This window comes from Phyllopteryx taeniolatus, chromosome 16 (genome assembly GCF_024500385.1).
Source record: "Phyllopteryx taeniolatus isolate TA_2022b chromosome 16, UOR_Ptae_1.2, whole genome shotgun sequence".
In the NCBI taxonomy this organism is placed as follows: domain Eukaryota; kingdom Metazoa; phylum Chordata; class Actinopteri; order Syngnathiformes; family Syngnathidae; genus Phyllopteryx; species Phyllopteryx taeniolatus.
Window position 1 is genome coordinate 20,818,495 of NC_084517.1, and position 13,957 is coordinate 20,832,451.

Below are 13,957 nucleotides of genomic sequence, written 5' to 3' on the forward strand. Positions count from 1 at the left end.
CTGAGAGAGGGGGAGGGGGAGGTGCTCCAGGGCAGTGGCGTGAGTACACTGTTGTTTTTCATGATGTTATCCGGACAACTGTAAACAATTCCGAGCAGACAGAGCAGACACTGCCAAGTGCCGTGTGACATGATGATTGTCAACTAAGCTAGAAGATGCCCCACTAACGTGTTAGCATTTGATGTTTGAGTCTTCATTACTAAGTTCCCCTTTTTTAAATATTTGGGTTAGTGTAAAGGTTAGGCTGTCCACCTCAGTTTGTTGTGTGCTTGTCAAGCCCGTTTCTGCCGGGATCCGATGCTATCACCGCTATCATATTCCCACTTCTTCTTCTTGTCTTTCTGTGTCGGTCACAGCTCGCTGACACTCCGTCACACGCACTGCAGGGCGGCTTGACTCGGGTGGTTTAGTGGTCATCCCGAAAATGAAGGCTTGTTGTTTAGGGTTAGGTTAATCTTGCACAATTGAACAATTGCTGGTTGTTCTCCTCCTTCCGATCTCCGTAATGCTAAAATACTAACCCACATTTCTAATCCTGATCCTAACATTAAAACCCACCCCTAGTTTTATCCTTAACTACTAAATCGAACCCTAACTCCTTACCCTGATAATCTTGAATATAATATAATATAATATAATATAATATAATATAATATAATATAATATAATATAATATAATAATATAATCCTAGGGTTGGGTTAGGGTTAGACTAACTCGTTAACTCTAACCTTATCCCTAAACCAAACCCAGCATATCTTAACATTAACCCTATAACCAATCCTATTACAATGTATGCCCATCTTTACCCAACTTGGTATCATACAGAGGTGTCTAATGTTACGGATTGTCCATATTTTGTTTCAGAAATCAATGAAGCCTCACTCGTCACTCCCAAACACTGATTGTTCTGGATATTAAAGATAAATAAATAAATAAATCGAAATCCGCCATGTCAAAAAGCCGTGCCCGTGCACGCTTATTCTGGCGTGTGTGAACGGCGTTCTCTCGCAGTTTATTTTCGTTGATAGAGCGTTTTCCCCTAACGAGGGGTTTACTTTTCCCTCCGCGTCGTAGAACGCGAATGTGAGTGATGGAATTTAGGCTACTTTATCCTGCTTTTGAAATCCGTTACAATTACCTGACAGTTTAAGTTAGCCACGGTGAGAGGCGCCGAGCAGGTGTGTGTATACTTATTGCTCCCTATTACCTTTAGCATCGCCAAATCCAAACAAGAAGTAAAGTGGTCCTTAAGGGTAAAAAAAAAGAAAGAAAAAAGAAAAGACTCATTACTGGATGGTTGCAAGAGACCCAGGACTACAGATCACAGGTTGGGCAGCACAAATACAAATGCAGATTTGACACTGGCTATGAATGGAAAACCAGAAGACTCAGTCCAGAGAACGAAAGGACGGTCTTTCTTCATATGCCATCATCGCAGTGTGAATGAGACAACACTGTAAAAGTATCCTGAGTACCTTGAAGGTAATACGGTAGTACGCAGTTCACGTTTGAACTCTCGATTCAAACTGAATGCTGGAATTCTTCGGGGTCTGGCCCGTGTATCTCGAATGCAGATGTGATTTTATTTTCTTTCTCTGCCTGAATTGAGATGGAAGCGAAAACGGTTGGAGGCTCGTCTTCGTCTGCGGCACATCCTCTCTCATGGCGAATTGCAGCCAGAAGGGGAATGCGCGGCGGAGGCCCGGCCAAACCATACCGCAAAAAGTTTGGTGGTGTGAGCTTGTGTGTCTTGGAGCGCATCTGTTTCGAAAAGGCACGTGTTTAATGTAACGTTAGTGGGAACATCATGCGTGTTTAATTTCAACTTATTGAAACCGTTCTTCTTCTCTTTATTTCTTTCACCAAATGATCTCAAGGCACAAAGTGGGACGACACCTTTCTTCTATGAGCTAAGCCCCGGGCAATGTTTATGTCTGTCAGCACAAGGCTCAAGCAACAACGCGTCGGCACAAGCCTTCCATCTGAAATCAATCAGCCATTCAGACACAATTAATATCCACAGCTGGGACACTTTTTAAGGCCTTTTTCATCAAAATGCCCTCGTGAAGCCGGCATGTGCAACGGCTCATCTGTACTCTATGTGTGCACTTGTGAGTGACGATCTTGGAGCAGGTTTCTTGCAAAGTTATGACATTCCTCAGCATGTCTGCTTTCCGCCTGTGTCTCACAGGGAAGGTCAGCGGGTTACTTGTCCGTATCCAACAACTCTTGTTGCTTTCCTTCCTGTCAAAGTGGTGGGAAAAGGCATTCGATCTTGCAAGGAGGCTGGAGAGGTATGTCGTCTTGCAAAGCCACTCGGAAAAATGATCGGGCCACTCAGCATGCTTAGAGAGGGGAGCTTTAAAATGTTCAAAGAGCAAGAACACTCAACAAGCCTGGAAACGAACGAAACCCTTGAAGAGATTATCATGCACGCACGCACACACACACACACACACGCGCACCGTCAAATTGTGGAGCGACCATATGTCAGAGTCCACCAGAACTCTAATCAATGCAAACCGGTCAGCACCAATAAGTCGTGTAGGTCCCTGGAACATAAACATCGACGTGCAAGCCATTGTGGAGGAACAGTATTTAACGCAAAAGAAAATACAGACTGCGTGGGATTTTGTAATAGCAGATACCCAGATACAGATACAATGTAAGCTCATATATAATATTACTTTGCAGGGAACTTGTGGTAAATCCTTACAATTTAAATAAACTGAGAAACTGTTTACCTGCCTTGGTCGGTGTTGCTGTTTTGGTTAGCAACTGAACTCAAATTGCCTCAGCAGTAACCTCATGTCAGTGTGTCAACAATGGCGGTAATTACAGTTACTAACTGTTTTTTCCTGATGTTGGGAAAAGGTAGGCGTTCTTTTGAGTTCGATGCCGTTTGGACGCTAATGAACGTGACAGACAGAAGTCACTATCCTTTTCCAAACTGTTTCTCTCAACTGTTTCCCAGATTAATCCAAGAGACAAACCATCTGGTGTGTCAGGTTAACTAACAAAAGCTGCAAAGAAGGCGGACGAAGACCTGAGAAATGACTTGGCAGTGGTGTCGTGACTGCTTTTAAGGGCGCAACCAGCTTTTACTCAATAAGCACAACACGTGGAAATAAATGGGAAACAGCCAGACAACATGGAACAAGTGGGGAGCAGGGAGGGTGTAAGAGATCATGTAATGTGACTGTTAAAATGATAAAGGACGCCGGTGTGAAAGGAAGCGGGGGTGCGTCTACGGTTGTCCTGCTTGTGGATGTGGAGGGTGGTAACGTTATACCCTTCTGTGTTTTGACATTTGAAGACTAATGGAAGCGCTCTGAGGCCACACAGTTATTAGACCTCTTTGCTAGACATAAGGGCACAAATGCATCACTTTCCCTTGATGCCCCCAGTGCGTCCGACAACCGTCTACCGAAGGAAACACTAAAATGTTTTCTGTTTAATTGTGTTTTAATTTGATGCTGTCATAATCTCTGAGTGCTGAAATCTGCAGATGTAATTCAGGAAATCACAGCAAAGACCACTTGACTGTACAGACTCACAACACCAGGTGTCTGTTTCTCGTATTCGCTAAGAGGCATTGAAACCAGATGAGGATTTACTCTCTCGCTCTCTTTGTTTGTTATGCCCGGAACTCGTTTTGGCTCGAAATTCAGCATGAAATGTAAACAAATGTTTGATCCAGGAGTCGATCAAAATTATGGAACACAAGCCTTCTAATTGTATTTTTCCACTGGATTTTCTTACGCTTTTCAGGGGGTCAACATGGATAAAAGCAACAACAATGTTTTATCTTCAAAGTAACACTGCCGAAAAAGATGGACATTACAGGAACGGTTCTCGGTTCTCGTTTTGTTTCGTTATAGTTGCCTAACCTGGACAGCACAGGGGGTCCTCGGTGTACCAAGGAGTTACATCCTAACAGCGGCCACTCAACCCGCCTAAGTCAGAACGCATCGTAATCTATCACTAACCTACACTAACACAGTTGTAAAGTCATAATTAAAGTAACACTTCAAAGAAAGCTTTCAAACAATCAAAAGAAAAACACTAAGTACAAGTGTAACTGAGCGTGCCTTCTTGTGCCGCGTGACCATATATTCCTACGCTACTGGATTACTGGGGGGTTTATGACAGTGTTCCACCAACGTAATCCCCATTTTGTTCACACGTAGTCTCTATCACAAACCTACAATAGGCTAAGACAGTAGTAAAGTTGTAATTACAGTATTTGTTTGGTGGTTGGCTTCTTCATTGTTCATTGCACGCCATTCTTAACCATAGAGCTTCATAGGTTGGGACCATCATAAACTGATAACTTCCTGGACTCTATTTCCTTTACTTCTTCAGGAAAAAATCTATTTGAAATAAGAATAACACGAATGTCAAACATTCTCTTCCACAGAGTGGATTGTGGTGAACTATCAAGGGTCCACAGCGGTTCATCCAATCCATCCATCTATTTTCTCTACTCCTTATCCTGTTCAGGGATTGGTGAGCTGGAGTCTACCCCAGCTGATTCTGGGCAAGAGAGGGACTGACCAAAATTAATCGCACGGCACACATCGACAAACAACCATTCATTCTCACAGTTCACACCCATGTGCAATTTAGAGTCTCCAATTAACCAGATACCGGATTACCAAGAGAAGCAAGCAGTAGGGGAAACATGCAATTTCAACGGAGAACTGCTGACATTGAAAACCAATGTCTTCGACTGTGAGGCAGACATGCCACCGTAGTTCATAATATAATATGGACAATTGCATACTATTCCTGACCAACAGAAGGCAGTGTATTGCCAGACATTTGGGTTGTGACTAATACTGGTTCCAGATCAAGATTGCCGTACCATTCGGCTAGCTTTCATCATGAAGTAACTCTCAGTCATCATCTTTTACCAACACTTTGGGAGGTAGAACGTCAAGTCACGCGGTTAGTTTGAGCCTGGAAACAGTACAAATGATTACCATGAGGTCCAAAAATTAGTCCAATGGTGGACACTATTCTCAGTTTTCGCCTTGATTGACTTGCAACAGAGAGGCCTTTTGTGTGCTCTCCCTTGCGCCGCCCGCGACGCCTCGGCACTTTTCACAAGTCAGGCGGCTTTAATCTCTCCCGTCGAGGTGTCATATCGTTCATCTCGAGCCGATGATGTCGGCAACCACACTCCACAGTGTTGTGGTGCTCTGGCGGAGATAAACCGGGTACTATCGTGCTTGTGTAGTCTGTGGGATAGCTGATAGAGCGTGAGTTAACGGCTGAGTTGTCTTGCTATTTGGGGGTCACGTTACAGCGAGCGTTACCCGGCTTACTCTTCGTCTGAACCCGCTTGCGTGTCACGTCTTGTGAGATTTCCATTTAAATTCCCAACTTTAACATCTCTGCCGCTGGTCCTTCTCTTGTCGGCAACTCAGTCTGTAAAATCCTGACTACAAAGGTCTCTCCGCGGCGTTACCTTTCAATTAACCTCCACACTTTCCAGCCTCTTTCCCCTCTTTCCGTGTGACCTTCTCACCCTTTGCTCTGTTTTTATATCGCGGCCTCCCCCTTTTTCAAACACAGGAAACCTGTGCTGGAAAATCCAGCTTGTGTGTCACTCCACTTTAAAGTGAGAGTATCAAGCAGGAAAATAAATACAGGAGAGTGAATGTAGTAGCAGAACAAAGTGCAACCGAACCAGCGTAGCTGCACTGGCGGCTTCTGGCCGATTTCCATGTTGATACAGCGGCTTAAGCCCGAGACGCTTCGGATGCTAACGTTTCAAGAGAGCGCCCGTGATGCTATCACATGCCATTGGGGTGTGATTGGACTTCCAGCGTAGTGTGATTGTTGCTTTGATTGCGCTATGCAGGGTGTAAAAAGGCAGCCCTACTAAATTTCCTATCTCTCAGTAAGTAATCGTCGGGGAAATCCGAAAGGATTAGCTTGTGCCCACCCAAGGTAACGTTTGAGTGGTTTTCCCGCTTTCAAATCCACTAAACACCGGTTGGTTTTTCTTACGTCCAAATCCCTATGCGTGCCTAATGCTGATCTGAGCGAATAATCCTGCATCGCTGACAGCATCATTTATCTGTGGATCGCTGCCTACCTGCTAGGGAACCACCTAACCTTGTGGAAGTACATGGTGCCTTGAAGTTGAATACCCCAGAAGTTGAGCAATTTGGAGTTTGAGCAAAATTGTGGTGGAAAAAGGTGCCTAAACTGAAACAATTTTTGGATCTCAAACTGTCATCAAACAACAGCTCAGCATATGTACCTGACTTGACCTCATGTTAGCCAGTGTCAAAGGATTGACCCTGCATCTATGTTTTATCTTTTCTTTTGGCTTTTGGTGGCTTTTTGAGACACTTTTTTTTTCTGAAAGGAGACAACAAGAATGTCCACTGGAAGACTCCAGAAGAAATTCGAATTCCAAATATAATTGAGTTTATTGGGGAATTTTGCTTTGTTCTTTAACTAGTAACACGACTATGGCTGGTTAAAAAAAAAAAAGTAATAATAATAATAATAATTAATTATTAATACTACTACTAATAAAATAAAACCTTATACAGCAGCTGGACAACATTTTCTCATTAAACAAAGAGCCAAAAAAACAACAAAAAAAGACATTTATGAATGGAAAGAATGTATTCACTGATCCCCTGACTGGCTACTTGTTGATCTGTTAGGTCTGCAGTAGATGTGATGGACAGAATTATTGCCCTTTTCCAAACAGTTTCTACCTGACCCCATCTTTCCCAGTTTGTGAAATCCCCCAAGGGTTGATCACAAAGCCTCGGAAGGCTCAATGATGTTGTTTCCAAACTATGCTCCCCTCCCACAAGTCTTGTATTAGGCGATACAGCTTGTCAAGCGTTGTGAGTTCATTGCTTCAAGATCTCCGTCGCACATCAAAGACACGTCAATGTCAGGGCAAAACAGGGCGGCCCGTCCCATCTTGTGCACATGGCAGAAAAAGGTCATTCTTGAGCGCCACATAAACACCACGACTATCCCTTAGCAGTTCAACTGACCTCTGGATAGATTTTCTTGAGGGCTCAGAGTTGAGACCGTGGAGCCTGAATATTAGACAGCCTGGCCAAGTTGATACAGAGGACAGACATGTTTAGGTGGTTCTGGGGGACGCAATGTTAGACATTCCTCTGAAGTTTCTGTGGGGACGGGCGAGTCTGTGTTCCGCCACCGATTCCACTTGTTGACAGCTTTACGCTCACAGTTCTGTACTTTGGACAAACGGAATAGCCCACGCTTCTCGAAAACCCTCCGGTGGTAAACACATTAGCGAAAGGAAAAGGGGTATTTTCCGATGAGAATTGGAAGCTATTCTGCATGAGGTTTTGTTTGAGTTGTATCAAATGTCCAACGGTCCTTCCTCAACAGGTGCTGCGTGCTGAATCAAAACAAGACCTGCGGAGCTCGCACGGTCACGCCGCTTGTGTTCGGCGACCTGTGAACCTCTCGCCCGCTAAAAAACATACCGCTTGTCTTTCCTCGACCCGCCTCGCCACTCGCTCTTCATCACCGAGGAGGAAACGCTGTCGCTTTGGGGGCTTCGGGCAGAAAAACGTCTCGGGCTGTTTACAAGGTGAAAGGGTCACTTCACCCGAATTACAAAGAAACACATTATCCCACTTGCTCGTGTTTTACAAAATGTTGACATTTTTGTGAGTTCTTTTTCTCTCCCTCCCCCCGGATTGCATAGATCGTGTGTGATGGAATTTTAAGGCTGTAAATAGGATCAATGAGATCTATCTATCTATCTATCTATCTATCTATCTATCTACCTAGATAGATAGCTTGATAGCTAGATAGCTAGCTAGCTAGCTAGCTATAGGAACCGGCTCATGATCCCAAGCATACCACATCATCCGTCATCTATCGAGCGACTCTGTCTAGCTATGGAAAGGAACCAACTCGTGGTCCAAAGCATACCACATCAGCTCTACAGCTTTCAAAACAAAGCCCGATTCTGATCAATTTAATAGGGACTCAAAGGCACAGTTAGCGATTTTTTTTTTTGAATGAATGAACATAACTTCATTCCATTGTTATTGTTTATCTTATCACTATGTTATGTTATTATTTTTATACTAATATCCATCCATCCATTTTCTGAGCCGCTTCTTCTCACTAGGGTCGCGGGCGTGCTGGAGACTATCCCAGCTATCATCGGGCATAAATATTTGACAACGTGTGAGATTCAGTTAATGAATGTAAATTAACATTAATTATGTGTGTATATACAGTACAATATTGGTAAGTATACTTAATGTTTTTGTTTTACCTGTGTGACTTTTAATCCTGATCATAATTCAGTAATCGTGATTATCGTGTTGTGTGTCAAACAGTACACAAACACAAGAAAAAAAAAGAACTCCTGTGCTTGTCAAAGGGACAGCTGATGAGCTCATATATATATTTGGTGTATATGAGCGAGCTACTTTTAGGCTGAGGTGAGAAACCTTTTGCCACCTCCTGCTTCGTGGCATGGCTGAGATTCACCAGACTATTTACACCGACTTTTGTTCCTTTGAAGGTACGGTTACATGGCAACAGTCTCGTAAAAACACTGTTTTCGTTGCGTGAAAAATGTTCAACATTGTCAAACCGAAATCAAAATGAACTTGTAAAAGCTATTCTGTAATCTGCATGCCAGGCCAGTAGATGGCTACTTTTTAAAGAAATGTGACATACAAACAAACAGCCATCCGCACTCACATTCACACCTACGGGCAATTTAGAGTCTTCAATTAACCTACCATGCATGTTTTTGGGATGTGGGAGGAAACCGGAGTGCCCAGAGAAAACCCACACAGGCACAGGGAGAACATGCAAACTCCACACAGGCGGGGCCGGGAATTGAACCCGAGTCCTCAGAACTGTGAGGCAGAAGCTCTAACCAGTCGCCCACCGTGCCGCATTTTAGAATCACAAAACAGCTTAATACATTAGCAGTGTGGTAATTATACTTTTTCAGAAATTTCTCAAAAACGTCACGAAAACAAAACCAAAACTGCATCGTTTGTTTAACAATTTAACATTTTTAAGTAATTTTAGGGTTAGCGTTAAGTCATTTTAAATAAACTCTACTTGACACATTAACAGTGTTGTAAATGTACACATTGCTTCGACTGTTTTCATTATTCAGTCTCTTCAAAAAGAGTAGATTTTGATATTTATGGTTTTAGGCTTCAAAAACATTGCCATCATGTAAAAAAATATCCACAATGATAGTTGTTTATTTCAGAAGTTAAGAGTTTTAAATTAGTAGTGTAGTAAATGTAGACTCGACCATTTTCTGCATTTTCCTGTAAGGGATAACATCCCTACAGTGTTGTTTTAAAAGATCTTCCATCTTTGAGACCCATTTTCAAATATTTTCTTTTTCCAAACCTCCAAATTAGGCTTACCATAAAAATGAATGGTAAACATGATGCTTTTTTTTTTATTTTATTTTTTCATCCGTATTGATTTAAAAGTGGCTCCTCAAAATCCATGCATCCAAATTAAATAAGTGAAGCAATTTGTCTTTCACACTTCACAACTCCAGTTTCTGGCAAAAGGGCAACTACAAAAGTGATCTTTATATGATGGACATAACTCTCAATGGACGTTTTTTTCTCACCTACACTTCTCTTGGAAGACCCTCATTTGACCCTCCATTAAACTTTATGTTAATGGACCATTATTGCCCAGATGTGATTCATTCCGTTTCATTCCAAAGGATGAATGGCAAATTGGGAAGCACTTGGCGTGTATTCCATAACCCAGCTGCAAGAAATGACATGCCCTTCATCTATTCATTTAACATACCGCTTGTCCTCATTAGGGTTGCAGGTGAACTGGACTAGTTTGGGCATATCTAACTAGTATCGGTTAACTACTGGAAGTTCAAAATTCAAACACATTTTGGGGTGGCTAGAGAGTAATAAAACCTAATCCGATACCGGTAGCTTTCTGGACATTTGGCTCATAATAACAGCTAGTGGTTAACTTTCATAATAAGAGCTAGTGGTTAACTGGTTAGCAAGTAGTAAAATCCAGAAGTTAGCTTTCTCAAGTAGTTAGCTGGTCGTAAGAGCTAGTAGTTTGCTTTCCGAGGTAAACGGCAGTTGAGAAAGTTAGGCGTTATCATTCTTAGGGTGATTATAGCCAGTAGTAAAATCCTGATATTAGCTTTCTGGCATAGTTAGCTAGTAGTAAAAGCAAAGAGTTAGCTTTTTGTGATAGTTACCTTCAGAGGTTTTCCTTATTGGGCAGTTAGATAGTAGTAAAAGCTTGTGTTTTGCTTTTTGGGGTAGTTAGCTGGTAAATGATAAAAACTCATAGCACTTTAACACTATCTCCTTATTCACCATACTGATGACACCACATCAGGAGCAACTATGGTTTCAGTATCTTGCTTAAGGACACTGCAACATGGTCACAAGGACTCAGACTCAGGACCCACAACCTTCGTTTTGGGAGACGACCTACTACTAAGAGCTAGTAGTTCGCTTACTCGAGTACTTAGCTAATAGTAAAGTTCAGAAGTGTACTTCCAGAGAAAAAGCTATTAGTTAACTTTACGTGGAAGCTAGCCAGAAGTGTAGCTAGCTTTCTGGGGTCGTTAAAAGCTAGTAATTCGCTTACTGGAAGTTAACAAGCAGTAAAAGCTAATAGTTATCTTTTTAAATCAGTTAGCGCATCGTAAAAGCCAGTGTATAGTGTTCTCTGGTTGTTAGCTAGTAAATGCTAGTCTGGTGGGTAGCTTTCAGAGTTAGTTAACCAATAATAAAGTCCTGAATTCAGACATATCAAGTCATTAGCTTGTTGTAAAGACTAGTAGTTATCTTTCTAGGTTAGTTAGGAAGTTGCGGTATATTCTATAGCCTGACGCTGTAAAAATGACATTCTTATAACAAGTAAAACAAGGTAAAATATTTCATTAATGTGTATTTTTGCAACAACGTTGTTATTATGTACCAAGTTCCTGCATTAGGAGTGGAGAACTCATTAGGAGTTGACGGAGGTTTAGTCAATCACCTTACTGATATCAACACTTTGTGCAGACAATTGAGTGAAAACAGCGTGAAAGTGGACGGGTCACGCCAGATAGGAATGCCCATCTCAAAGTGCGTCTTCTGGATACTGCCCAGTATTGCCATGATTACTGTTACAATGTGCTGGAGTGCAGCCAAAGGTTTAGGGGCTGGGTGGTAGGGGACAAAATAAAAGCAAAATTCCACTTGTCTAACACGGCGCTTCCCTCTCCTCAACTTTATTTATGAGCGACAGGAAGAGAAAGACAAGAAAATGACAGATCGATGAGGTAGCGGGTCAATGCAGAAATAGCTTGAAAGAGAGGATGAAGGAGGGTGAGATGACAAATGGCAGGTAAGTGAGACAAAGGGGAGACGACTGTAAGCCTGTCAGAGATGATGAGGGAGGAAACAAGTAGAGAGGATATCAGATTGGCCGCAGGCGACCAAGCAGAAAGACTTTGTTTGCCTGACACTTTTCCTTCTTTGGGACGTTTATAAAACAGCACACGGACAAACTCGCTTAGAATGTCATTTTCATTCCTTCATTCTGAATCTTTTGTTATGCTCACTTATGCTGACTATTAGAAAACGGGAAACAGTACAGTTCTGTTCATGTTGCCATTGGCACGGCTTGCATATCAGGCCTGTGTTTCCACTAATGGGCATCTAGGCAGAATGTGGATTGCTGTATAAATTGGGGTCTTGGCATAATTTGTGATACTAACGATATAGATAATATACAAGGATAATCAATATTTTGTAAGAAAATCAGCTACTTTACATTTGGGACTAAGTTCCGATACAATGTTAACAATATATTTAGTCAAAAATAACCATTGCATTGATACAGGAATAAAAGATGAAGTTTACATCACAATAACAATATCAGGATACACCAATAATAGAGTAATTTAAAGTATGATATTGTGATAACAGCAAGAATCAATATTTTGTAATAAAATACATTTAGCATGAGAATTGTGATGTAACGGATATTTTTCCAACAATGATAATCACTATTCAACCATTATCTATATTTTGGGAGGAAATCAGCTATGGTACACAAGGTCGGGAAAACACAGAGTAACTTGCGATACGATTTTATAGTGATATTTTAACAATACAGCGGTTATACCCTCATCAATATTTTGGAAAGAAATTAGCAATGATACACTATGATCACATTTTTTTAACTTTAAGTCTCACTCGAGCTTTAAATTAAATCAACCACTAATGTACATAAACATTAGACATAACACCAACAAAACAACACTTGAAATTTTGCTCACGAGTGACAAGCACATGGCAGCTCGCAGTCGGTAGCTAGTGCGAGCAGTTTAACTCTTCACAGTGCTTTTTCTTCTTTAACAGCCCAAACAGATTGACAAAAATGTAGGACACAAAGTAACAGAAGTTGCAAATCAAAATTGTTTGTTTGGAAAGTTGCTCGGTAACGGCTGAGAGCTTTATTCAGCCAAATGGCATAAAATGGAAAGAGGACGTAGGAACCAATCAAAATAATACTGCAGATAAAAAAATGATTGAGGTTGACAAAAAAAAAGTAGATTTGTCACAAACAATTGTCTTTGTTCCTGAGTGCAGCCTACGCCTCTTGACTCAACCTTGTGGACTTTAAAAGAGGCGCTCGGCCGTGTGATGGTATGACCTAATACAACATCGCGCATGAGCTTTCAACAGCAGCGGGCCGAGCCCCTGTTGTGGTTGCCGTGTTTGTAGCAACGTCGGCCGTGGTCCCTTGCTGAGGTCTCAGGTGAGTGGTCGACTGAAAAAACAGTGACCCGTGACCTCGCTGCAGACGGTTTTTAAGATGCGAGTAAAGTTGCTGATATGGATTTTGTTGAAGTAAACAGCAGCTATAACTCATTAAGCTCCACGGAGAGGAGAGCGTCACCGGCCACCTCGGGAGACCACAAAGAGGCCACAGAGTCATCGGTGGATTCTGCCGCGACGGGATATGAATCACAATGCTGACACTGCGGAGACGCCCCGTGACTCCTGGCAGCCCTAGAAGGAAGTAATCGCCCGTAATTGTGGATACTGTTTGTTATGTATGATGCAATTGTTCATTATTTAAGATTGTCGGCCCTGACCGGTTTTGGACCGTAAAATCCAGACAAATCCACTCTTAACGCACCTCAGGTTGTCTGGTGTTCGACATGCTTGGTCGGGAAGGAACAAAATTGAGACAAAAAGCGCCCCAGTGTCTATGTGTGTACCGGGCCTTAAATAATGAACGCGTTCAATATTTAAGACCAAAAATGTTTATTTGAGTGGTGGAAGCCAACGTCTGCCGAGTCATGACACTGTGAATTGTAACGTGGAACAGAATGTAGCCAATCAAAGAATCGCCCTGCAAAAAAAAATAACTTAAAACGTCTTTTTTGACAACATTGGCCCGCCTTCGGTCCCCTCGGAAACACTCGGCGCATGTCCGGAAGTGCCTGCTTGTCTTTTGTTTTTGTGAAATCACGTGTGATCATGTGAGATTTCGAGATTGGCGGTGGAATATTATCTTTATTTGTGTGGTGTTCTGTATTGAGATTATCGGAGCACACCACACAGAATATAAAATTTTGTAATCTTCATGCGCGGGGTCTGTCACAGGTAAACGAATCTTTTAAGTTTTGTAAAATCCTTACGTGGACCACGTCTTAGCTGTAGTCGTAAGAGCAGCCCTCTTGTGCTATTAGTGACAGATCAGGTCAGTCAGGCAGTATTTTAAAAGGCAGCGTTCAACAGCCCATGACATACAACATAAACAGGTGTTCGACAACACTACCTGACTTTTTACCCTTTCTCCTTGAAGACCCACACCCCCATCTGTTACCTCCTTAATCCTTTAGGCTGTGCCTGACGCCATGTTGGCCCTCTTAAACTTGTTTATTGTTGT

The 13,957-nt window shown here is 42.1% G+C and overlaps 1 protein-coding gene across 1 annotated transcript in view; it reads left to right on the plus strand.

The window, feature by feature from the left end:
* The window catches only part of LOC133466501 (uncharacterized), a 43,942-nt gene extending 36,077 nt beyond the window's left edge, over window positions 1-7,865 (plus strand). The window contains exon 15 of the mRNA XM_061750288.1: window positions 7,403-7,865. The gene's annotated coding sequence lies outside the window, so the exon portion shown is untranslated. The remainder of the gene's footprint in view (window positions 1-7,402) is intronic.
* The last annotated feature ends 6,092 nt before the right edge of the window (window positions 7,866-13,957 follow it).